General features: G+C 48.6%; 1 protein-coding gene across 1 annotated transcript in view; it reads left to right on the top strand.

Annotated features, from left to right (window-relative positions):
• The window catches only part of NSD2 (nuclear receptor binding SET domain protein 2), a 1,128,833-nt gene that overhangs the window by 304,181 nt on the left and 802,035 nt on the right, over positions 1–22,617 (top strand). The window lies entirely within an intron of this gene.

The raw sequence follows: 22,617 nt of genomic DNA, 5'->3' as shown, positions 1-22,617 counted from the left end.
ATTATCCATATGCACGGTTTGTGTGAATACTCGCCTTCTGCCTGGACCTGATTTATAACGGTCACTCGGTTAGCAGTGGGCAGCATTTGGAAACCGAGGTATTGCTACTTGTCCATTTAGCATTTTGGACAGGTAAAAATGATAAAAGTAATTGACTAAAGATTTTCAACTATTTTAAATTGATCTGTATGCTAATATGTGTTTAGATAGTGGTAATCCTCCATAATTTGATTGCATAGTTCTATGCATGTTTTCCACAAAAGTAGATGTGTATATTAGGTGGACTTGAAGCATGTTTTACACAGAGTGCTAAAACTACATGTATGTGTCCCATGAGGAAAAGCATTCTGTTTATAAAAAATGATTCGTTTCAGTAGTAAATATAAAAAGTATTGTAAAAAGGTGGCTTCAGTGCCAGTGAGATGACTGTTGAACTGTTAATGTAACTGAAGGCAATACTAAATTATCGGCTGAACTACGATTAGAATGCTCTGCAGCTCTTTAAATATGAATCTAGATGAAAATGTAGGAAGGGAATCTGTATTGGCATTTTACCATAAAACTTCTACTGTTCTAAGTGGATGGAAACCAGAATAAGTGGCAAATAACTGAAATCATTTAGTACCATTCCTCCGATCACAGTAGTTTAAACTGAAAGGACTCGGTCTCTTTGACTGTTTGGCAGTGGTAAAAAATTGGAGTTCCTCATATGGGTCAGGTATTGTTTTCTTGTTGCATTTAGTACTTCATGGACCATGGAAACTAATTGTAAATAGCCACTCAGATGAGCATAATTTCCAACTTCACGTATCCCAGCTACCACACCAAACAACCTACAATTTCTCTACTCATCATGGGATTTTCTTTGGTACTCATGAGTATGAAAAGTCTTCCTGTGGACTGTGTGAACACATTTTCATCACACTTTCTTTCACATATAGCTTTAATTATTTTTAAAACTCTTACGAACACTTCAGATATGTTAACTGGGCATATTTTATAATGAAAATCTAATATGGCGCAAACAGTAAACTGCTACTTATAAAAACTGTTTTTCTTTTCTTGCATCATCTGAAATCTTTTGGATCCTCTTGTTTTAAGGCAGGGGTCTCCAAACCGGTCATGGAGGGCCGGATCCATGCTAGATGGATCCGGCCCTCCAGGACCGGTTTGGAGACCCCTGTTTTAAGGAGTTATTAGGCGAGCTCGTCTTTTATTATCTCCCCATCTGTTTTCCTCCTTTCCACTCTTGTAAAGTGTTGCTCTTGTTTGGTCAACCTTTCCAGTAAAGACAGCTGTGCTGCTTGCATTATCAGTATTTCAAGAGCCTCAAGGAGATGTAGGTCAAGTGTTTTAACTGGAGAACTTTCAAAATCTCCGGTCAATTGATCTTGAAAGAATTGGTCTTCTACATAAGAACAGGATGAGCTGTGTTAAATTCTTTCTGAAGTCCTGCTTTTAAACAAATCCCGATTGAGGCATTGTTCTCCACACCTTTAATCTTATTTTCAGATGTGTCTGGCTATGCCTTTCATCTAAACCCCATCTCAAGGCCCTTTGCTTTTGAGATTGAAACACCAGCTGACTGTCTCTAGAAGTCTCAAGATCTAGAGATCCAGGTTAACTTTATTCTAGACAGGGCAGTGTATTGGGATCTTCCACTGATGGCCCTGGGGCAAGACCTCTAGGTATTCCACTAGATTTCTACAGTTGATAACTGCCATACCATCTGTTGGGCAACATTTTGGGTTGAGAGTGCTGTGAGCTCCCAGCAACACGGGTCTCAGTGGATAGACTTGTCACTGGGCCTTCTTACAAAAAAGGGGCAGCACCTGCATCTAGAGCCAGTGGGGAGCAGTCCTAAGTTACGTGCTAAGGACACTTGCCACGGCAGGTGTAGAGGGAAAATGCCCTGCGGGGTGCATTTAAACCAGCCTTCTGATTTGGTAGATCATGCTAGTAGAATTGGTAATTTGCAGGATCTTACTGTCACAAACACCTCAACAGTCAATTGAGCTCATTGACAGTCTTCGGATAGCTATTTCTTTCTGCAAATTAATTATATTATGAAAGTCCTATGGGTGCCACTTTTTTTTTAATCCCCAGTGATCATTACAAGTGTCACCAGGGGTGGCCATGCAGCTTGCACTGTGACTGCCTGCCAAGGATGTGATGACACTGGGATATATCCGGTGCCAACTACAGCAGTGGCATACATTTCTGCTTTTCCACATCTCATCATCATGGTTCCCGACCTCTTCAATTAAATTCTTCAGTTTTCAACAGCGAACCCGGTTGCAGTCACCATAAGATGTCACTGTGGGACCCACACATCTGCATGTGGTTTCTAATGTCCAAAGAAGACCCCAAGCTATTTTTGGCCATGGACTACAGGAATACGCCAAAGCGGGCATCCTCCTCTTCAGTTAATTTCCCAGAAAAGGAAAGATCTTACAAGAGATTGTCCCACACAAAGCACAAAAACTCAAAAGGAAGGATAAATCTTCTTCCTTGAGTGAAACCATCTCTTTTACCGGGATAGCTGAGAGTCCAAACACTTCCTCAACAACAAGCTCTTTCTCATCTTCCCAGCAGATTTAAGATCTCAAAGATGAAGCCAGAATTCTCAGTTCCATTTGACACCACACAGGTCGAAGCCTTCTTCAGGAAGTCCCTGTTACCCTCCTGGCCACTCCTCAAATTTGCAGCTACTCCTGTAGGTTTGGAGATTCCAGCAGCTGTAATCCTAGCTCCTCCACAGGCTCTGTCCTTGGTGCTGCTTCTGAAGAAGTGTTTTCCATGTTGCTAACCATGAGCATTCAGCACCACCTGTGATACCATTGCCACAGCATATTTTGCTTTCAAAGTCTGCCATCATCATCCGAGTAGTATATGAAATCTGTAGCCTGTTTTGAAGACTAATCTTTGGCTTTTCTCAGTCCTAGATGTGTGCGCATATGGAGGAACTTATTGGATCAGTCTCTGATGTTCCTGCTTTGCCTGATAAGGACTATGGCTGTTCAGAGGATGATGACTCTGAGATGGACAATCTCTTCCCCTTTTAAAGATACTGGTATATTCAAACTTGGACTTATAAAACACAAGTAGTCTGGATACATCTCCAGATAGGGATATTCTTCATTCCTCAGGGCTCCCTTCAGTAGACGTAGCTACAAGGACTACAGTGGTATAAAAAAGCAGCAGCAGTGTTGTAATTAACTTTACCCAGCACAAAGGCAAAATGTAACTTTTTGGCAACCTTACTCCGCGGCTTCAGAGCATCTGCTTTTCTTTATAGGGATCTGTTGGTGCCTATACTGGCTGCCTAAAAAAACCTTTGTTGTGCCTGGTAGTCCACTGAAAATTGCTTGACGTGCCAGCCTGTATAGAAACACAACGTCTGTCATCCCGTTCACTGTGTAGAGTCTAGTTGTATAAGTTTATTCTGGTAAATTGAACTCAAAGGCCTTTTCTATGGCCCTCCAGATTTGAGTCTAAGAGGTCCAACTCCATTAGTTGAAACGTTTTTTTCCTTCTTGCTGCCTTGTCTTTTTCTCAGGGAACGCTACATGCATTCTGGACTGCTGTGTCCATACCTACTGAGGGCAAGGGAAAATGACAGTTATCAGCCTACATGAAAAAAGCCTTGGTTCGAACATCAAATTAGACTCCTCTGAAAAAATCTTGAAATGCTGTCTAGGTTCTGGAGACAAGGTCGTTTTATCCATGGCTTGGCTGTTACCTTAAGCTTCTGTGCGTTCTGCTGGATGTTTAGGAGATGTCCAAGCAACCATCATGGGAATGCTCTTCAGTGGTAAGTGGTTGTTCTCTTAGGGGTCTCCAACCAGTAGCTCGTGCATTTCCACCCTTCTTGCTTCTTGTGAGAGCCAAATAGATGGTGCAAGAGTCGAACACAGTTGATATGGATTGTCATAAACTGGCCGGGGAGGATTTTAAATGCTGATCTGTTGAAATCTGTTCTCTCCCAACTTTTCCGCACTGGGTGGCTTTACTCTTCCAACGGAATGGTTAGTTGCTCCAGTATTGGAACTTTAATAGATTCACATGCCTGAATCATTCCCCGTCGTCCAGACGGGAGTCTCCGGTATATAAAAAAGCAATGCTTAGTAGTATAGCAAACTGAAAACAGGCCTAGGCCCATTTCCCTTTTGCAACCCATAGCCTTTGTTATGTAAAAAAGGCCCAAACTTTTCTCTGAACCAATCAGAGCTCCTCACCCTCAAGAACACTCCTGAGAGAACCTTCTGCCCCTCAGATATTCTCCTGCACGCTGTGCTAGGGAGTCTCCTTTGAGCTCTGCTCAAACTCTTTACTTTTACAGTATTTTGACTGAGATTTGAGTTCTCCTCTTCTAATTTCTTCTTATTGGAATTCCTTATTTATCTACCATGCCTGAGAAAGAGAAAAAGGGATTATTTAGAGCTTGTTCCACCTGCTCTAAGAAGAGCCTTTATACAGATGACCCTCACAAAGATTGCATGTACTTCCTCTATCCAGACCATAAGGCAGCAGATTGTAAGGTATGTCGAACCTTTTCCAATAAAACCTTGGGGTATCGTGAGGGAAGGCTGCTGATTTGGCTCCAGAAGGTGAAAGCAAGGAAAGAAATCCTCTCAAGTGAGGAGGAGTCTGTTTAGTCTAAGATCTCAAAAGAGAAGTAGATCTCCTCAGACACATTCCCCAGGAGAAAGACCTGAGAAGGCCCCAAAAAAGACCACCCCAGGGTCTTCCGGGCGCAGTCTCTCAAAATCCCCTTCAGGTAAAGCTAAGGGGATGAAGGCTTCTGAGGTAAAGCAAGAGAAGTCCTCCTCAGAACCTCCAAAATCGCCTCATGGAGTCAAGATTACCATCAAGAGAACTTTCTCTGCGCTTTCTGATGAAAAAGGAAGTGTTTCAGCGCTGTCGACTGGACCGTCGACGAAAAAGATATCGCCGACGAAAAACCCATCGACGTCGTCGACGAGAAAAGTGGTGGTTAAAGCTGGTGAGGAGACAGCGTCGACGATTGCACAGTCGACGGCGATATCGTCGACTGTTTAATCGTCGACGAGCGTTGCTGTATCTATATCGTCGACGACAGCAGCAGTGACGACGGCTGCGTCGACGAGGACGACGACGACAGCAGCGTCGACGAGGACAGCGTTGACGCTAACTACGTCGACGGTGGCGTCGACGACGATAACTTGGTCGGCGACGGGGATCTCGTCGACTAGGGAAAAACCACCAGAGAAAAGATTGGTACCCTGAAAAAAGCCTATAACACCAGAGGTTACATCGCCAAGGAAGGTGTCTCCATTGGTTCCATCTCACCTGCTGGAAGAGGAAGATTTGGAGGAAGGGATGACTAGGATCCTTATGGTTTTGCGAGTAGCCCTCTCAATTACAAGTCCAGTACCAGGAGGTTGATTCTGAGGAAGAATATGGGGGTTTTCAAGAGCATCCCCAATAACAGCACCAATATCACCAACAGCAGCGTGAGGATATGACAAGTGTACCATCCTCTTTGTTGAAAGACCTCCAGGGTATGTTGGAGGATTATAGAAGAAGGTATCCAACGGCTCCAGCCACTCAGGAGGTTCCAGAGGCTACTCCGCGTCCACGGTCTGTACCAGGGACGCCTGTGCGTAGGAGAGAAATCATGCCGGAGCCCACTGCTAGGTCTCCACCACCACCGTCGCAACACGATACCACGGATGATGAACACGAGAATGGAGAGATTGCGGAACAAAGTGCAGAGTGGAATGACTATCTCATCCCCTCACCTTCAACTCCTACGCCAAAGCCAGTAGATTCTCCACCGAAGGACATTTGTGGTTTTCATAATTTAATGGAAAGAGCCACTAAGAGGTTTGCACTTACTATGACTGAGGATAAAGCGGAATGCTTTTTATACGACTTCAAGGATTCGTATCACAGATCTGTGCGATCCTTACCTATCATGAGTCATATTTGGGAGGAAGGATTAAAGGTCATGGGAACGCCAGCTACGGTGACACAGGTTCTGGCCAGACTAGACAAAAAGTATAAGGCGCCTATAGATGCTCCAGCTTGTCTTTTGGGTCATCCCAAGCCGGATTCTGTAATTACTCAGGTGGCACAGCAGAAGTCCAGAAACCCATCTGCTCCAATCATGACACCTCCAGACAGAGAGGGCAGAAGACTGGATAATGCAGGAAAACGTTTTTCCTTAATGTCGGCGCTGCTGGTTAAAGCCGCTAATGCCCTCACTATCTTGGAAAGGTACGACAGGCAAATGTGGTGTGACCTGTCTCCATACATTAACCAGGTGCCGTAACCGGAGAAGCAGGAGGCCCGGAAGATTCTCCTAGAAGGGAAAAAGACTTATGCTGAAGTCATAGACTGCGCTATGGATATAGCGACGACGGCATTTAGATCTTTTAGGAGGAGCAGCAGTCCTGCGCAGGCAAGGATGGCTACGAGCAACGGCTTATAGGCCGGAAGTTCAAAACAAGATTTTAGACCTCCCATTCAATGGAGAAGATCTATTTGGGAAGCATATTGATGATACTCTGCATAGTATCAAGAAGGATACCGGTACTGCAAAGGCTTTGGGAACACTGCCGTACAGAAAGACACCTTTTCGTGGCTCCAGAGGTAGAGGGCAGTCCTCGTATAGAGGAGGATATCATGGGAGATATTGCTCTTATTCTGCCTCATCGCAGCCCTACCGTCAACAGTACAACCAGCTTCAATCTGGAGGATATACGAGATCAGCTCCAAGAGAGAGGTGGCCGTCAGGGGAAGGACAACACCCGACGGCAATGACAACCTCACTCTTCCGGCTATGTCAACATTCCAGAGATCACGTGCTCCCCTGGGTGGAAAGATTGCTCACCATCTTCAAAATTGGCGGAAAATAACGACGGACCAATGGGTCCTCAAAGTTGTTCAATTCGGTCACACTCTAGAATTTCTTCAAACGCCCCCTTGTACACCACAGAGGCATCAGAGAGCCAGCCATCTACATCAACTCCAGCAGGAGATTCGGACAATGGTCTGAAAGGGGGCAATAGAACCGGTACCGAATGCCCAAGAAAACAAGGGGTTTTACTCCCGTTTTTTTCTTGTCGAGAAAAACAAGCTCCAATGGCGTCCAATTCTGGATCTCAGATCCTTAAACACCTATCTCAAAAAGCAATCTTTCAGGATGGTGTCTCTACAGGACAACCTTCCGTTGTTGAACCCAGGAGATCATCTGACTACATTAGACCTACAAGACGATCCATCCCGCACACAGGCAGTACCATTGGTTCTTAGTAGCCGGAAGACATTACCAATTCAGGGTACTGCCATTCGGCTTAAAGTCAGCGCCGAGAGTGTGATCACAAAATGCCTGGCCCCAGTGGCAGCTGCGTTAAGGAAGCAAAAACATCAAATATTTCCTTACCTCGACGACTGGTTAGTCAAAGCACTATCGAAAGCACAAGCCAGAGCGTCAAAGCAGGCCTGCATAGATTTGTTCACCAAACTGGGTTTGACTCTTCAGAAATGAAAGTCAAACCTCCAACCAGCAAGAGTGATCACATTTCTGGGGGGAATACTAGACACGGACTGCAACAAGGTGTTTCCCTCCCACGAAAGGCAACTGAGGATTGTGTCCTTCTTCCAAGACTTTGTAAAAAGAGTCTTTCAGTCCGCAGGTACAAATCCTTGCTGGGCACGATGTCATCTTGCATTTCCCTTGTACCTCACTGCAGATTAAGGATGCGCGCATGGCAGGAACAGATTGACATTCAGTGGCATCAGGCGGAGGGATCCTTCGACACAATACGAGTGACACCAGTGATGGTGCAGGCAGCGGCATGGTGGACACAGAAAGAAAATGTATCTCAGTGTCTGACTTTTCTTTCAAGAGCGGCTCCATTAGTGGTGACGACAGATGAGTCCCTAGAAGGATGGGGAGCTTTCCTTCAGGACCTTCAGGTCAGCGGTTGTTGGAAGATGCACGAGCAGCGATTACACATAAATCTGCTGGAACTCCGGGCGATCCGCTTAGCATTGCAAGCCTTCCTACCACGAATACGAAGTTCGCCGGTGTTGGTAAGAACAGACAACACTACGGCGATGCACTATTTAAACAAGCAGGGGGGAACAAGATCTCTCTCCTTATCTCAGGAGGCCCAGGAGATATGGGAATGGGCTCTTCGACAAGGAATATCATTGTCAGCGGAACACCTCCCGGTAGATCAAAACGTCAAGGCGGATACTCTCAGCAGGCTCAAATTGTCCTGCCACGAATGAGAGCTGGACCAGGGGACCCTGGACAGCGTCTTTCAAAGGTGGGGAACACCAATAGTGGACCTCTTCACCACAGGTGGGAACACAAAATGCCGGTGCTTCGCAAGCTGGCTTCCCCAGAAGGGATCTTGGGGGAATGCGTTTTCCATGGCATGGTCCGGCATCTTTGCCTACGGTTTTCCTCCAATTCCTCTTCTCCTCCGCATACTGGTGAAGATCAAGAAAGAGTCGTGCAGGCTGATCCTAATAGCCCTGTGGTGGCCCAGGCAACACTGGTTCACGGAATTCCTGCTGCTGTCAGAGGACTGTCCAGTTCGGCTGCGACCAATTCCATCGCTTCTGACAATGTCCAGAGGTCAGGTGCTCCATCCGGACCCGAAATCCTTGCGATTAGCAGCCTTTCTCCTGAACACTGTGAGTTTAGTCATCTAAACATTACACACGATTGTAGGAGTATCCTCTCCAAAGCTAGAGCAGACAGTACCAACAAAACCTACAGGATGAAATGGAAGAGGTTTTGTCTGTGGTGTAAGAGGCATTACATTCACCCTCTTACTGCTGCACCTCATCAGATTATACCTTACATTCTGCTGTTAGAAAAGTCAGGATTGGCGCACGCTTCCATCAAGGTGCCTTTGGCTGCTTTATCCCGCTACAGGAGGTCTTTATCGGGCCCGTCCTTATGGTCATCAAGGATCATCAAACCGTTTATGAAGGGATTATTCAGGGTCTTTCCTCCAGTAAAGCCTCCACCACCACTATGGAATCTCAATATCGTACTGTCACAATTGATGAAACCACCGTTTGAGCAGATACAGAGCACACCTTAAGTTCTTGTCTTGGAAAGTGGCTCTCCTCATTGCACTAACTGCAGCGAGAAGAGTAGGTGAACTGCAAGCGCTCACTATTCAGGAACCTTTCTTACAGTTTCAGGAAGATAGAATGATTCTTAGGACTAATCCAAAGTTCATTCCTAAAGTGCCAACTGATTTTCATTTGAATGAGCCGTTGATGTTGTTTCTTTCCTCATTCGTCAACAGCGGCGGAAAGAGTGTTACATTCACTAGACATTCAAAGATGTATGAAGTTCTACTTGAAAGAAACTAAGAGCTTTCGCAAATCTTCTCAGCTCTTCGTCGCTTTCAGCGCACCCAGGAAAGGGTTCCCTTTATCAAAAAGGGGAATTGCCAGATGGATTTCCAGTGCAATTGTCTACTGTCATAAAGCTGCTGGAAAGCAGGCAGCTAAATGCACGAGTTTGTGCTCATTCCACGAGGGCAGTGGCCACATCCACTGCACTCTTTGGAGGAGTGCCAATCCAGGATATCTGCAGGGCAGCGACCTGGGCATCTACGTACACCTTAATCAGGCACTATTGCTTGGAGGATGCCGCAGAGTCGGATGCGGAGGTGGGAGAGGCGGTACTACGGAATATCGTCCAATAACAGTGAGCCTTCTTTCCACCCCTCTATTCGTAATTTCTATGGTTTTACAAAGTCACATTTTATGTTATGCTCTATTTTCAAGTTGTATTACATGATTATGAAATGTATCAGAGGAATGTGCTTTGTTAATCTCACTGCTCGCTATTCTGATTCAGGCATGTGAATCTATGAAAGTTCCAATACTGGAGTAAGAAAACAAGTTACTTACCTGTAACTTTAGTTCTCCAGTATTGGAAGCTTTCATAGATTCACATGCACCCACCCTTCTACCCTGAGAGTCTCACCTTGGATTTAGCACCCCAAGTGTTCTTGTTACACAAGTGCGCGAAAATCTGAGGGGCAGAAGGTTCTCTCAGGAGTGTTCTAGAGGGTGAGGAGCTCTGATTGGTTCAGGGAAAAGTTTGGGCCTTTTTTACATAACAAAGGCTATGTGTTGCAAAAGGGCAATGGCCTAGGCCTCTTTTCAGTTCGCTATACTACTAAGCATTGCTTTTTTATATACCGGAGACTCCCGTCTCGTCGACTGGGAATGATTCAGGCATGTGAATCTATGAAAGCTTCCAATACTGGAGAACTAAAGTTACAGGTAAGTAACTTGTTTCTTCCTTCATCTTAGCCCCCAAACGCTGCGTTTGCACGTGCTGTTCGGTATAACCCGCCTCATACCTTCCAGTTACTGAGAGGACAAGCCATGTAATCTGTTTTTTGGCCTGCTCTGATACTTTGGTTCAAATGGTGTGAATTGGAAGTTCAGAACCTGTCATTTCCACTTTTCTGATGTTTTGGGTTTTGCACCACTACTTCCACTTCAGGGCCTAACAGTGGCTACTGTAAAAGATTTTTTGGCTGCCATATCTACCTTCATATATCTACATGACCAGTTTTCTTGTTTGCCACAACGAGTGGCATGTTTTTAAAATGTCTACTTTATTCCTACCACTCTGTAGTGATCCTCATTGGGAATTGAATCGTGAGTTAACATTCCTTATGGCATTCCCATTTGAGCCGATCAATAGTTGGCTGTTTCCTTAGTGTTATTGACTTTGGCCCGTAAGGTTGCTTAACTTCAGACCTTTGGTCTGACATGTGTTTTTATTCTACTCATATAAATTGTTTTTTCACACCTTCCTACTGAAAGTAGTATTGCTGTTTCACATGGATCCATTCATCCCTCTTCCATCCTTTTTTTATTCCTCAACATCACATCAAATTGGAGGAACAACTTGTAGGTGTGAAGTATCTTTTTATATTGGCTGTGTACGTCAGGCCAGAGTGTAAATCTGAAAGAGACACGTTAGTGATAGATTCCTTACCTTAGAATATCCCCAGGCGTCAGACTGGATCCGGAAATTTTTGCGTAGCAATACCCCTGCGCGCTGGTAGGCGTCGTCTGCGGCTCCGCGTCCGTCGTGAGCGCCGGGATGACGTCGTCGGAGTATATAGACGGCGCCCATGCGCGCTGACGTCAGTTCTTCTTTTTTCCGCGCCAGCTAGCGCAGATCCGGAAGAAGCTCTACCCCCAGTCACTTTTTGACTGAAAACTTTTTGATCTTTTTGATCCTCTATTTAGTCGATTCTCGACTATCGGTGCCAGGGATGCCCGGGATCAAGCCTTGCTCGAAGTGCGGCCGACTCATGTCGGTCACGGACCCCCATCGCCGGTGCCTGAAGTGCTTAGGCCTCGACCACGACGATCGAACCTGCTCCGACTGCCGGGCCCTGACGTCGGAGGCTAGGCGGGAGCGGTCCCGCAAGCGTCTCGAGCTGAGGCAGTCGGCCCCGCGCCGCTCCAGGTCCCGGTCCCGGTCCCACGGGAGGTCGAGGGACAGGTCGCGAGGTCGGAGTCATCGACGTTCCGGGAGTGGACACCGATCGTCTGGTTCCAAGTCCTCAGGTAAGAGGCATGAGAGGTCGGAGCGACGCCATCGATCCTCCGACCCGCCCCGTCGCTCGCACGATGCGACCGGGGACTCGGTCGACACCGCCCACGCGGCTCCGCGGGAGTCGCAAGCGTCGCCGCCTGCCCCACACCTTCGGGTCCCTGGGCACGGCGCGTCGCAGGAGGAGGTCGAGAGGTACCTCATGGCCATGAGGGCCCTCCCTCCTCAGTCGGTTCCCGTGGCGCCTTCGGGCCGATCGGCTCCGTCTGGAGGTCCTTCCGGGTCGGGCGCTTCGGCCCCGACGACGTCGGGTACTTCGGGCCCGGCGCCGCTGGCGACTTCGGTCCCGGCGCCGCACGACCTCGCTGGATCCGGCTCCGGATCCGGGACCTCGCCGGTCGACCCTACGACCTCGCCGGCGCCGTCCCTTCAGGTGTCGTCCCCGGCAGCCGATGTGGTTGCCGCCCCCAATGTTTCCTACGGTCCTCCTCAGGAGTCGGAGGGGCGCCGCTGGGCGCCGATTCCGTCGGCCTTCGGAGAGTTCTATCTCCACGAGGAGGCCCTGGCTGTTAATCCTGGTCTCCAGGAGCCGGGTGACGAGGAGCAATGGGAGGGGTCCGAGGACCCTCTGGCACGTGATTGCCAGTCACATCAGGACTGGACATATGAGCTTGGGGAGGCCAGTGGTATTGACACCTCGCCAGACACTGGATTTACGTCGCCCCCGACTGTGGCTTCGGAGGCGGGTTCTGCTTACAGTGTAGTGTTGACGAAGGCAGCTAAGGCCTTAAACCTTCAGCTCCCCGTCGCGGCCGTGAGGACTAATCTCCTCAAACAGCAGTCCGGCTCCGCGGAGCCCCTCCTGCCGTTCAACGAGGCCTTGTGTGACGTTCTTCTGGGCACTTGGTCCAAGCCCGCCACAGGCCCCCCTGTGGACAGGAACGTGGCCAGACGCTACCGCCCGGCACCGGGCGACCCTTGCTTTTTGTCCACCCACCCCACCCCCGAGAGTCTGGTCATCCAGGCCTCAAACTCCCAAACCGCATTCCCGTCGGCCCCGCCCGACAGGGAATCCAATAGATATGAGCAGTTCGGGAAGAAGGTCTTCTCGTCTGTGAGCCTAGGGCTACGGTCAGTGAACACCAACTGTCTCTTGGGCCGCTACACCCACACTCTGTGGGACACGGTTGCGGAGGTGCTGCCACAATGCCCTGAGGAGGTCAGGGCTAAACTCAGCCAAACCCTTGCGGACGGCCGAGATGCGGCACGTTTTTCTATCCGGTGTGGGCTGGATACCACGGACTCACTGGGCAGGGCGATGGCAACGACGGTGGCGGTTCGACGCCACGCCTGGTTGAGGTCCGCCAACTTCTCGGCCGATGTCCAGGCCACCCTCCTGGACATGCCGTTTGATGGCCGTCGCCTCTTCGGCGACAAGGCAGACCATGCGCTGGAACGTTTCAAGGACTCCAGGGCCACGGCCAAGTCCTTGGGCCTTACGGCCCCACGCCAGCAATCGGGTGCCTTTCGCTCCTTTCGTGGCCACGGAAGGGGCGCCCCACCACGGACCGCCAGCCACACGCCGCAAAATGTCCAGCAGCGCGGTGGCGGACGTGGGAACCGCCGCGGCGGTGGTCGGGGTCAGCGGCGAGGCCAGTCCACACCTCCCTCAGCAGCCCCCGCCTCAAAACCTTCCTAGTCCGAGTTTTCAGGCCCATGTGATGCCTGTGGGAGGCAGGGTTCGCCATCACCTCTCCCACTGGCATACAGTCACTTCGGACAGGTGGGTGCTGCAAATTGTCCGAAGGGGTTTCTCCCTCCCCTTCGAGTCTTCCCCTCCATCCATGCCACCTCAATACCACCGTGTGTCGGGGGATCACTTGCAACTTCTGCAAGAGGAAGTTTCGGCCCTCTTGGCCAAGAGGGCCATCGAGCGCGTTCCTGGGCCAGAAGTAGGACGTGGCTGTTACTCCCACTACTTTCTGGTACCCAAGAAGGGCAAAGGGGGCCTACGCCCTATCTTGGATCTGCGGAACGTCAACGGCTTCCTCCGGACGGAGAAGTTCAAGATGCTCACTTTGGCTCAGGTCCTGGCCGCCCTGGACCCAGGAGACTGGATGGTAGCGTTGGACTTGCAGGACGCCTATTTCCACATCCCCGTCCTGCCGGCCCACCGGCGTTACCTACGGTTCATGGTAGGCCAAGAGCACTTTCAGTTTACCGTGCTCCCCTTCGGCCTTGCCAGCGCCCCACGGGTGTTCACGAAGGTGATGGCGGTGGTCGGAGCATCTGCGCAGGCAGGGGGTATCAGTCTTCCCCTACCTCGACGACTGGTTGTTGAAGGCGGGCTCGCCCCAGACAGTCGTCAGCCACCTCCAGACTACGGCCGACCTCCTGCACTTGCTGGGGTTCTCCATCAATGTGCCGAAGTCACACCTGTGTCCCTCTCAAAAGCTCCTCTTCATCGGAGCGGTTCTCGACTCGGCGCAGTTTCGGGTTTACCCACCCGAACAGCGGGTTCGGGATATTCAGGCTCTGATTCCTGTCTTCAGGCCGTTATCCCGGGTCTCGGTCAGGTTGACGCTGCAGCTTCTGGGGCTGATGGCCTCCTGCATCCTTCTGGTGCGTCACGCCAGGTGGCGGATGCGGGCTCTGCAGTGGGACCTGAAGTTTCAGTGGGCCCAGCATCAGGGCAACCTGTCCGATCATGTCCTGATCTCAGAGGGCACTGCGAAGCAACTGCAGTGGTGGCTCACGGACCGCGACTGGGTCAGTGGCAGACCCCTCTCCCTACCCCAGCCGGAGCACGTAGTTGTGACGGACGCGTCCCTCCAGGGCTGGGGAGGCCACATGGGAGAGGCGGAGATCAGAGGCCTCTGGTCTCCGGCGGAGTCCCGGCTCCACATCAACCTTCTGGAGCTGAGGGCGATTCGTCTTGCACTGAAGGCATTCCTCCCCTCTGTCAGGGGGAGCGTAGTGCAAGTGTTCACCGACAACACCACCGCCATGTGGTACTGCAACAAACAGGGCGGTGTGGGGTCGTGGACCCTCTGCCAGGAGGCTCTGCGCATCTGGCAGTGGCTGGAACATCAGGGCGTGTCCCTGGTGGTTCAACACCTGGCAGGCTCTCTGAATGCCAGGGCGGACGAACTCAGCCGCCGGTGCATGATGGATCACGAATGGCGTCTGAACTCGGACGTGGCGCAAGGTCTCTTTCGACAGTGGGGAGAGCCTTGGTTAGATCTATTCGCCACAGAAGAGAACGCGCAATGTCAGCAGTTCTGCGCGTTGGAATTTCCAAGGCGGCACTCGCTCGGAGACGCTTTTCGTCGCGAGTGGAGCTGCGGTCTGTTGTACGCCTTTCCGCCTATACCACTTCTGCCCAGAGTGCTGAAGAAGATCAGGCGCGACCGGGCCCAGGTCGTCCTTGTGGCTCCGGACTGGGCACGAAGATACTGGTATCCCGAGCTACTCAGCATGTCAGTCGATCCCCCGATTCGTCTGCCTCTTCGGGAGGACCTTCTGTCGCAGCAGCAGGGGACGGTCCTGCACCCGAACCTGTCCAGTCTCCACCTACAAGCTTGGAGATTGAGCGGCGGCAGTTGAGGCCATTTGACTTGCCTCCCGAAGTCTGTGATATCATTCTGGCAGCCAGGCGTCCCTCCACAAAGTCGGTATACGCCTGCCGGTGGAACAGATTTGTGGCATGGTGCACAGCAAAGGCTGTGGATCCTCTCTCTGCACCCCTTTCGGAAGTGCTGCTCTTTCTTCTTTCCCTTGCCCAGCAGGGCTCTGCTCTGGGCACTCTTAAAGGGTACCTTTCTGCTCTATCAGCCTTCTTGAGGCTACCAGATCAGCCTTCTTTATTCAAGTCCCCTATTGTAAGTAGATTTCTGAAGGGCATCACGCACATGTTCCCTCCTGTTCCCTTTGTGATGCCCCAGTGGGACTTGAATCTTGTTCTCACCTATCTGATGTGTGCTCCCTTTGAGCCACTTCATAACTGCCCTCTTCGTCTCCTTACTCTAAAGACGGCCTTCCTGGTTGCCATCACCTCTGCCAGGAGGGTGAGTGAGCTCCAGGCTCTTTCTTCTTCTCCACCTTTCCTGTCTGTTCATCCTGATAAGGTGGTGTTGCGTACACGACCTTCCTTTCTGCCCAAGGTTGTCACGGCCTTCCACATCGGGCAGTCCATCACTTTGCCCACCTTCTTTCCGCCTCCGCATCCCTCGAAAGAGGAGGAGAGGCTCCACCGTCTGGATCCAAAACGTGCGCTCTCCTACTACCTAGACCGCACTCGCCAATTCCGGGTGGATGACCAACTCTTCGTTGGTTACAAGGGCGCGAAGAAGGGGAAGGCTGTACACAAGAGGACCATCTCTAGGTGGATCATCTTGTGCATCCAAGCATGCTACTCCATGGCGAGGAAGGAGCCCCCGGCTGGATTGCGGGCTCACTCCACTCGGGCCACGGCAACGACAACTGCCCTGGGCCGCGGTGTCCCCCTGCAGGACATCTGTCAGGCAGCCACGTGGGCCTCGCTGCACACGTTCGCAAGACACTACTGCCTGGACAGTCAAGTCCGGAGGGATGGCTTCTTTGGCCGTTCCGTCCTCCAGGACTTTCTGGTGTGATATTGGTTCGCAGACCCACCACCGGGGTTGGTATTGCTGGGGTATCTATTCTAAGGTAAGGAATCTATCACTAACGTGTCTCTTTCAGATGCACAAGTTACTACTTGTGTAACGATATATCTGTAAGAGACATTAGTTAGTGATAGATTCCTTACCGCCCTCCCATCCTCCCCGTTCTGCGAACCGATATTTAGGGTTAAGGTCATCCCCTTTCAGGGCCCTAGTTTCATGGCACCAGTGTTAGTTCTATCATGGCTCTGCGTATCTGGCGCGGAAAAGCTGTGTTATCAGAACTGACGTCAGCGCGCATGGGCGCCGTCTATATACTCCGACGACGTCATCCCGGCGCTCACGACGCCGACGACGGACGCGGAGCCGCAGACAACGCCTACCAGCGCGCAGGGGTATTGCTACGCAAAAATTTCCGGATCCAGTCTGACGCCTGGGGATATTCTAAGGTAAGGAATCTATCACTAACTAATGTCTCTTACAGATATATCGTTACACAAGTAGTAACTTGTGCGTTAAGCTCATTGTGGGTTTTACAGGAATCCAGAAAGGAAAAGTGGTGATGAACCAGAACTGCATTGGGATTGGCTGTGCCTTGGCCAAGGAGGACCTCCCAGCTGGCATTCCTGCCCATGATTTTTTCATGGTTTTCACCAGAGGTGTTCCAATGGCTGACCTCAATCATACTTTGCTAAACTATACTGCCTCACAGCTCAAGCAGGAAGAAGTCAATGCTTTGCCAGGGCTCTATTGTATGACTTCTTGGTTAATCTGTGGAAAAAAATGTGATTGGTGGTATGCTTGAATTAATCTCAGCCAAGTGATAAATTCCTGCCCATCCATGCTAGCGCATCATACTTACCAACATTTCAACTTTTTCTATTAACTGTGTGATTACTTAAAATCTTTACAGTATAAAACACATAAACAACACCCCCCTCCCAACTACCCTTCCCCCATTAAAAACCCGGTGTTCAGCTTCTAAATTAGCAACGTGTCTACACAGGCTCTATTTACTAGTTTGTGTCCTATTAAAATTTCAATTACAAGACTTTTTATTTTATTTTTAAAGTTACAATATTGGGTTAGCATTGTTTCACATTTTTGCACCACTAAGGATCAATGGTTATATTAGAGCCCAACAGTGTCATTCTCTCCATGATACTAATTGTCATTAAGAAAAGTTCTTAACGAGCCCCCTGTTTGGCCCCAAGTTTAATTTCTGATTCCAGTGGCCTTGCAAGAAACCCCTGATTTAGGTGACGACTAACAGGGTTAGGGCACCAGATCATTTTCATTGCAGAATGACAGGACCCCTGAGTTCTGTGGCCTTTTGATAGAAATCAAGTGCGATTCTAATTTGATGGGTACCTACCATGCCACCGAGGTCAGGAACCATCCATATGCAAATTAGCTTTTGTTCTGTTCCATTAGGAACAATCTAGCCCAGGCTGTAGGTACATTCCCCCCCAACCCAAGCAGGCATACAATCCAGAGGCCAGTTTTGGCTTTCTCTGGGAGGTATCAGTTGAATTGGGTAGCACAATGATCACATGACTGATGACTGGGCATCTGATTCCTCTCCTCTGTGACACTTTCTATTTAACTGAAGGGTGATCTGGTCTGGCTATTCTGGGTATGGCAGATCTCTTGAGTGGTTAAAAAGCAGTGGACTGAAATTCGGCCCAAGCCATCACCAGTGCCTGAGATTAATTCAGGCATTCCTTCCATCACCTTGTTGTCTGTTGCAGAAGAATTACTAAGTACATCAGGCATGCCCAGGCATGGGACCCAGATTGACCATGCCACAGAACTTAAGTGTAACTAGCCGAAGAGGCCTAAATAGTCCAAAACCTGTTTGGAGTTGATTGTGTCCTTGTCCAGAGGGGACCTTGACTGTTAGTGATGGAGCAGGAACAAGTGACTTGCATGCCTGAAAACTGACAAGGACAAGGCAACCTGAAAGTAATTTATCACTATGATTACACTTGATACTAATCCTGACACTAAGTCTGATACAAGCTTGTACTCTCTACATATGCACATTGAATACCAACGTTCTTTTAGATTTTCACATGCATTTGTTATTAGAACATTGGCATGCTTAAATATTTAGTGTAAAAGCAATAGCGTGGCAGGGTTTTGTAAAAGATGGTATAGGCTTTCTTGCACCTGCTTTCTAATGCTTTAAACCACAATTCCTGCCAATTTTGTAAATGTGTAGAGTTTAGCAGATCAGTTGAATAGTCAAGCGAGACTCACACTAGTTCAAGGAAACATTCGCATATATCCCCGGATTTAAAATCCCTGAACTGGCTGCCCTTTGAGGCCAGAATACAGCTGAAAATAGCCGTTATGACACACTCAGCCGTTCACCACAAGTCACCCAGCTACCTCACCCAAAAGCTGACTATATCTGGAGGCTCGAGATCCAATAGAAGTACAAAAAATCTACTCCTGAAACCTCGTAGATTCCGGAAGGAAAAAACATGCAAACGCTCCTTCTCAGGAATGGCTCCCAGGATCTCCTCCACTGCACTTTTTAAGAAAGAGGTAAAAGCCATCCTTATGGCCAAGTTCACCTGAACTCTTCTGCCGCTGGAACAGAGACTTCTGCACCGTTGCTGTAGCACTGGTTACCTGATTGTCTATTGGTATTATATTTGTACATGACTGATATCCTATTATGCTATTTCACTTACTACCGACTACTATATTGCTCCTAATAGTTGGTTCCAATTACTCTCTTGCTGCCCCTACCCCTTGTTCCTGCAAGCTTTAAGAAAGAGGTAAAAGCCATCCGTTGGACCTAAGTTCACCTGTTCTCTATTGTTGCTGGATCTAAGACTCTGCACCGTTTCTGTACTATTATTTACTTGGTCGTTTACTGGTTTTATATATGTACTTGCTTGCCATCCTATTCTACTATGCTACCATATTGTACCCAATAGTGTATTTAATCACCCTCCTGTTGCCCCTACACCTGTTTCTGTAAAGCGCTCTGATATCTGCAAAGATCTTGTTCGCGCTATATAAAACTTTGAATAAATAAATGAATAAATAAATAAATGAGAAGTGGAAAGCGACTCTTCCTCCCTGTCCCTGCAGTCATTGTAATGTAAAGTAAACTAGATCTGTAGAAGAGGAAAAAATACTCCCTCCCTGTCCCTCTGCTCTGAAACTGAAGGATTGAAGCAATTTGGCAGAGCTAAGGGAAAGTCAGGGGCTGGAAATTACTGTCCTTTTTTCCGAATGGCTCTGTTAATGCTACGGTAATAACCCGAGGAGGGAGGGGGTAAGCTGTTAAATTTTTTCCTTAACTCACAGGCTCTTTGGGGGATTATTTTCAATTAGAACATTCTGCCTTTAAAGTGTGGATCTTGTAGCCTTACAGCTCTACCTTGCTATTAGCCCTTTTAATATGTTCAATCAATATGCTGTTTTGGTGATTAGTGGCTTTGGGCAAAGGATGTATTAATTTATGCACTCTCCAATCTGAGGTCTTACAGTATTGTGCTAAAGATCTTTTACAATCTGTTTGAAGGAGGAGCCTTTTCAATCTATCACTATATTTGTAAAGCACGCTATATACCCGCGAGTGTCAAGATGCTGAGTGGGGGCGGTCTGCTTCTGCTCGAAGAGCCAGGTCTAGAGGAGTCTTCTGAAGGTGAGGAGGTCCTGGGTTTTCCGTAGGTGGGTGGGGAGGGTGTTCCAAGTCTTGGCGGCGAGGAAGGAGAATAATCTGCCAGTGGATGTAGGGGCCCGCAGCGAGGGCGAGGTTGGCTGTGCGGAGCTGGTGGGTAGGGGTGTAGAAGCGGAGTCGGTTGTTGAGGTAGGTTGGTCCGGTGTTGTGGAGGGCTTTGTGTGCGTGGGTGAGTAGTTGAATGTTTTGTTCAGCCCCTTGTTTTGCATTTCTCCTTACAGCGTCAAATATGCAGACATGGTGTTGTATTTTTGGGACACTACCCATCAGCCATTCTCTGTTCATTGACCCAAGATTATGATTTCTGGACCCATCCCATTCAGGCATGGGTGTTGCATTCCAGTTTGAGAGAATTAATCTATAATAGTTGTGGGGTTCTCCAGTTTAGAAAATTGTTGAAAGGTATGGTGGGATGACTAATCGAAGACTTGTAGTGTAGGTTTGTTTAACTGGATGCTATTGAAGGTATTATTGTCCTTTATCACTGCAGTCCCTGTGCTGATGCAGAGTGCCTTGACCTCCATCAGGGACTTTACTGTGCTGATGCAGAGTACCTTGAACTCCATCAGGGACTCTACTGGAAACCAGTAGCCAGCTTGTATGGTTTTGTATGTTTGCTACTAAAGGTTTAAACACGTGTGGATGAGGTTTTTGTTTTTGTAGCCTGCCAACTTATTTAGGTTGGGCTTGTGTAAATCACATCATAGTAGCATAGGCATGTCATAATTAGGTGCTTTACCAACTCAATCTGGGGGTCCTACAGTAAGGCCTCATTCAGAACTTTGTGTTGGGGACTTAAATTAATGCTGTTGATCACTTGGATAGAGCATTTTGAATGAGTATAGATATGGTGACACTGCTCAATACATTCTATTTTGAAGGGACTGCGCACACTAAGGTATTTTAAATGATCGAGAAATTGCTGCTCTTCATCTGTCTACTTGAAGCTGAAGGTTATCCGCTATTGGAAACGCAATCTTGAATTGTATTACTAAATGGGTAAATGGACATTTCCACTCTGGATTGTATAAGATTTTTTAATTCTTCATATTGCATCTAAGGCACAATCGTGCCTTCCGTCGCTGTCGGTAGGCGGCTAGTACATTAAAAAACATACAGTTGTATACTCTGATTTCAGGAACAGCAAGCAAGTATTTCAAAATGCCCCTTTGTCTGTTTTGGACCCACTGAGACTTAATTCTATGGATTGACCTTCAAGGCTTCACACCAAAATCTGCTTTCCTAACCAAAGTAGATATCTACTTATGAAGTGTCATTCCATGAGTGTGGATGGATGTTGAGTAGATAGACACTTACAAAAAAAAAAAGAGAATGGAGAAGTGTGGCTCACTGGTTAGAGGAGGCAGACCTGGAAGCAGAAGTCAGCCCGGGACCAGGGTTCAATTCCCGGCTCGGCGGGGTCTTGAGTCCTAATATGTCCATGGACTCGACAATTCTCGACTTTGCGACTCTGGGCAATAGCTTGCTTAATCTCTACAACGGTCCCTCCCGGCGGGATGCCTGGCTTTCACCTTGCGGATACCCAGCCGGGGTTATCTCACAGGGGAATACCAGGACGGCTTCCCTAAGCAAGCGCTTAGAAACCGGTTGGTGATTTTGCGCTATATAAATTCCTGCACATTTACATTTACAAACTGTCCTAGAATGCTGAGTGGCTGCAGAGGCTGCCACACAACAGACATGTTGCTGGACACCTGGGTGGAGAGCCCCCTCTTTCCTGGGCCTGCAACAATGCACATCCTGGGCGAGGTGCTAGGTCTCCTCCCCCAGGATGGGCAGGGGGAAGCTTCAAAGGCATGCCGCTCAAAAGCACCCTTTACCCAGCCGCCAGAGTGCCCCTGGCAGTGCAACCTGTGACGCTATCCTACTTCCCCAATAGCCCTGAGCAAGTGACCAGGAGCCCAGCTCCCATAGCCGCGTGGCCTGCTATCCAGCAGCCGCCAACCGGAGGCCCCCATTCCCTCATTGGATAACATTGGGCCTAACTACCTCTGCACCCGGCCGCCCCTGTGCCTCTGGGGGTGAACCAACAATACTTACCTGACCCTGGGGGACCCCTAAGTCTATGCCCAGAACCCTAACTTCACCAGCCAAGTACTCACCTTGAAACCGATAAGTCACTTACCTGCCTTTGGATAACACTGACTGGTTTGACTTGAAAAATCTTCTAAGTGTGAAGTTTTGGAAACTAAAAATGTTCATATAAAATCACCCGAATTCCGAAGTGCTCACCTGTGAGCATGGGAGAAGCCAGTACTGTACCTTGTAGCTCAGTACTGAACCGCAAAAGTAATCCTTACCGGGTTTACTAGTAATCTGTATTTTCTCCATAGGAATCAATTGTCTGCTTTTCTATGAAATTTCTTCTATCTACTTTTGAAAATTTGAAATCTTCTGTAAAAATCATACGAAATACTGAAACGCAATTACTCACCTGTTTTATGTTGAGACCCCATTGCTGGACCCAGGAGCCTAGTACAGGATTACAAAAGTATCAAGATCATACTTTCTCATCCAGGGAATGCTCATCAATAGTCATAATCTATGAATAATCCCCGCCCATGTGCAGGATCCCGGAACATATAGAAAAAAGATATATATATATATATATATATATATCACCATAGGTGTCCAACTGCGCTTAG

This window comes from Lissotriton vulgaris, chromosome 3_2 (genome assembly GCF_964263255.1).
Source record: "Lissotriton vulgaris chromosome 3_2, aLisVul1.2, whole genome shotgun sequence".
Lineage (NCBI taxonomy): Eukaryota > Metazoa > Chordata > Amphibia > Caudata > Salamandridae > Lissotriton > Lissotriton vulgaris.
Note: the sequence above shows the minus strand (reverse complement) of the source record. Positions and strands in the feature narration are given on the sequence as shown.